Here is a 4,591-nt window from a genome sequence, read left to right on the forward strand (position 1 = left end):
ACCCAATTATTTTCTCACAGTTTTTGTGACTCAGGAATATGAACTTTGCTTATCTGGATCTTCTTTGTGGGGTCTTGCAAGGTTGCTGTCAAACTGTCAGCCAGAACTGGGTTTCATATGAAAACTCAACTGGGGAATATTTCACTTCTAAGCTCACATGGTTGTTGGCAGGATTTAGTTTCTCGTGGGTTGTTGGAATGAGGATCTCAGTTCCTTTTTGACTGTTAGCCAGAAGCCACTCTCAGTTCCTTGCCACATGGGCCTCTTTAAGTTTGCTGCTTATTTCATCAAATCATGGAAACCAGAAAAGCAATAAAGAGAGTTTGCTAGCAAGACAGAAGGCACAGTCTTTTGAAACCTAATTATAAAAGTGACATCCTATCACCTTTGCAGCATTCTGTTGGGTAGAAGAATGTCATGCTTAGAGGAAGGGGATCACACAAGGGCATGAATACCAGAAAGTGGGGATCATTGAGGGTGGGGCATCTTACAAGTCTGTTTACCACAGTTGATGACCTTTTCCAGGAAAGTGTTTAGAAGAGTTTCAGTGGAATAGTAGGAGCAGAAACTGGTTCCCAGTGGTTGAGAAACAAATGTCAAATAAGCAAGTGGAGTTTTCTGTAGACAACTACCTTAAGAATCCCGACTGAGAAAGGAAGGGGAAAGTTGGGAGCCTGGAAAAAGGAAAGGCTTTCTAAGGATGGGAGAGAACTGAGCAGGTCTACAAGATGAGGGGAAGGAACCACTGGGAAGAGAGGGAGAAGAAAGAGAGAAGAGGAGGGGATAACTGATAGAGCACATTACTTGAGAGAGTACATAGGATGTGACTCACAGCCCAGAAAAGGAGAAGGGTTAGCAATAAACAGTAAAGGAACATCTTTTCTTTCTTTCTTTTTAAAATGTAAGCATTCTTTTATTTTTATAACTTGTCATTTCTATAATTTAAAATTTATTTAAGCCTTTAAACACTTTTAAATTGAAATAATTATGGATACATAGTAAATTGCAAAAAAAAAAATTGTGCAGAGAGATTCTGTGGATCCTTCACCCAGTTTCCCCCAATTATACCATCCTATATAACTAGAATATAATATCTCAAAACCAGGAAACTGGCATTGATACAATCAGAGATTACTTAGATTTTGCCAGTTTTGCACTGCAATCATTTGTGAGTATGTGCATGTATGTGTGAGTGTGTGTAGTTCTATACAATGTTGTCACATGTGAAGATTCAGGTAACTGCAACCACAAACAAGATACATCACTGTCCCACTACAAGACTTCCACCTGCTGTCCATTAGACCTACCCACCCACCCCAACCCCCAACTCTTGGCAACCAGTAATCTATTCTCCATGTCTATAGTTTTGTTATTCCAAGAGGGTTATACAATGGAATCATGTAATATCTAACTTTTTGAGATTAACTTTTTTCCATTTAGCCTAATTGCTTTGAGATTCTTTGAAACTGTATCAATAGTTCATTCCTTTTTATTGCTAAATAGTATTCCACAGTATGGATGTGAACCAGTTTTTTTAACCATCAACTTTTTGAAGGACATCCAAGTTTTTCCCAATTTTTGGCTATTCTAAATATATCAGTTATGAACATTTACGTACAGGTTTTTGTGTGAACATAGGTTTTCATTTCTCTGGAATAAATACCCAAGAGTGCTATTGCTAGGGTTCCATGGCAAGTTTAGTTTAGTTTTGCTTTTGCTTTTTTTTAAAACAAATTTTAAAACTGTCCTCCAGACTGGGTCTACCATTTTACATTTCCACAAGCAATGTATAAGTAATCTAGATTTTTCAAATCTTCACCAGAATTTGGTGTTGTCATTATTTTTTATATTAGTTTTTTCTTATAGATGTCCAATGATATTTCATCATAGTTTTAATTTCATGTGGCTAAAAGCTAATGAAGCTGAGCATCTTTTCATGTGTTTATTTGTCATCAGAATATCCTGTTGAAATGTCAAATCTTTTACCAATTTTCTAACTGAATTTTTTTCAATTTTTGTTTTTTCTTTTTTATTCTTGAGTTTTGTGGGTTCTTTATATATTCTAAATGTAATATATTTGCTGGATATGTGGCTTACAGTCTCTCCAAGTCTGTAGCTTGTCTTTTCATCCACTTTGTAGGGTCTTTCACAGAACTAATGATTTTAATTTGCTTTCCCCTAATATCAGTGATGGCAAGAATGTCTTCTCTCACCATTTATATTCGACACAACACTTGAAGTTCCAGGTAGTACAATAAGACCAGAAAAAGAAATGAGAGGCAAACATATTGGAAAGGAAGAGAAAAGTCTGTCCTTACTTGCACATAGAATGATCATCTATGTAGGAAGTCCCAAGGAATTGGGAAGTTCTTTTCAATGGCACAGAACACAACATCTATACAGAGGAACACCCCTGTCCAGCCCACACCAGCACTACAGTGAACAAGGATCAGTTCCTGTAAGGTGGCTCTTCCTCACATAATGAACATACTTTATGAAACCTTCTGCTGAGGCAGGAATGCCGTGGTCTGGCCAAATGGTGAACTGCAAGTGTTTTACAAAGTGACTAGTTCCTGTGGACTTCTGACAACTTGAAATATTCGAACAACAAAACTCTGAAGTATCTGGTAGTTCTCCAGGAAGACATGACAGCTTTTCAATTCCAAAGGCTTTTTCATAGAAATGGGCCAGTAATGGTGGCATTTGATAACTCCATCTTCTACCTCTCTGGTTATCATGACAATAACATTAGAGTTATTTTCCACAACCATTTGTCAAAAGTCATCTGCGGTGCCTGGCAGTGGTCCTTGGGTAGCGATGTAGTTATACTCTTCTCCAGAATGGACTATTTTAATATAACTAGCATTGATGTAGTCCTTGTTTTCTCCAAGAAGAACACGTGTTGAATCATATGGAAGAGTATCTTGATATCTGTTTTTGTCTCTGTCGTGTAGTTCATTCCCAGAGTTGAACACAGCAGGCAGATTCTTAGATCCCAAAGCCATAAATTCCTGGATGATTTCAAATTCTGATACTTTTCTCTCAAGCATTTAAAAATAAAATAATCCTTCATGGTTGAATTCTCATGAATACTGAATGTTAATGGTCTAACCAGAGCCAATTGAGCTAGCTCCATTTCGGAAACAATTTCCATCCCTGAGACGTAGGGGAGTCAGTCGGGGAAGGCCCTGTGAGCTCCTCCTCACTGCTGGACCTGTCTTTTTGAAAGGAGCTGCTGGTCATTGACAAGCTGGGGTTACTGTCATTTTCTGTATCCTCTTTAAAATAATCCTCAAAATCATCATTTTGTTGGAAATCCTGAAGAAAGGCTTTTACCTTCTCTAAGTTAACTTCAGTTTCCAAAATCTCAGAGCTCACTGATCTAGGTGTCATGTCCTGACTTGATGAAGGCAAATCTTCCTGATCTGATGAAAGCACAGATGGATCCAGGTTTTTCATGTCAGAGTCCTCTCCCTTCTGACCTTTTCCAGACTCTGCTGTGGCATTCTTGGGTGAAGATATGTTGTCCCCATGTCTGGAGGACGTGGGTAGAAGGTTTCTGCAGGTGCTGGGCCTTATGTTCTGAGAGTCAGGCAGCAGGTCTAATTAGTATCCTGGGGCCAGCACACAACTGTTGTTCACCAACAGTCACTAATTTCAAATCTTCCATGAAAGTCAGCAGAACTCCCAGAGCAAACAGCTTTGATCAGAAACGCCTGTCCATTTCTGGTGTGTCCGTTAGTGCAGTGAATTTGAGATAATCCTTAGATCTTTAGATTCTGTAGACTTCCATTTCATCAGATCCGATAAGAGTCAATTATGAAGCTGTATATGAGATAAAGTTCATCTACCAATAAGTAATGTAACCACACTGGGAGCCAGACTTCCAAGTAGCTGCAAACTGCAGTGGACTTTGGTTTGATTGGAGAACATGTCACAGGAGACAATACTGACTGGCGGTAAATGTCAGTCTGGACCTGCCGCATCCAGCCTCACCCGAACCGCCCCACCACCAACAGCCAAGAAATACCTTTTCTTCAGTGATAGAAGGGAAGAAAATAATTGTCAGTGTTAGTAAGCTTGTAAAGGGAGAGCTTTAACCTAATTCACACCTGGTAACTTCAGGTTTCCTGTTGAGGTAGGAAGAGAGGTGAGAAATAATCTGTTTTGGTCTAAGGGTCAGAGACAAGCATAAAATTGAAGAGGGTAACAATTAAGAATACTAGCTGAGCTGGATGGGAAAAGGTAGGAATAACTGAAAATGGTACCTAATTACATCTGAGTGTATTTCCTATGTATAAGCTATCTATAATGTGTAATAGTTGATAAGCCTTTAACCTTCTTGATTATGGGAATGACATGATGAAAAAAACTGTTTAAAGAATAACTTGGCTATGTTGTAAATAGTTGAGTAAGAGACAGATGACCTTGGTCTTATGAAGAAAGCCACTGAAGCACTTGTGGCTGTAATTCTGGCAGGAGGCAGTAAGTTTCCAAACCCAGATGGGAAGGTAAAGAAAAGGGATAGGATGATTAAACAAAAAATGTGATAATAACACTGGTATGAGATAGATGATCATGAGAATAGTGT

At 38.6% G+C, this 4,591-nt stretch overlaps 1 pseudogene; it reads right to left on the reverse strand.

Annotated features, from left to right (window-relative positions):
* Positions 1-2,333: 2,333 nt before the first annotated feature.
* Positions 2,334-3,459, reverse strand: LOC102542024 (tyrosine-protein phosphatase non-receptor type 20 pseudogene; annotated as a pseudogene).
* Between the last annotated feature and the right edge of the window lie 1,132 nt (positions 3,460-4,591).

The sequence above is a fragment of the Vicugna pacos genome, chromosome 2 (assembly GCF_048564905.1).
Source record: "Vicugna pacos chromosome 2, VicPac4, whole genome shotgun sequence".
Lineage (NCBI taxonomy): Eukaryota > Metazoa > Chordata > Mammalia > Artiodactyla > Camelidae > Vicugna > Vicugna pacos.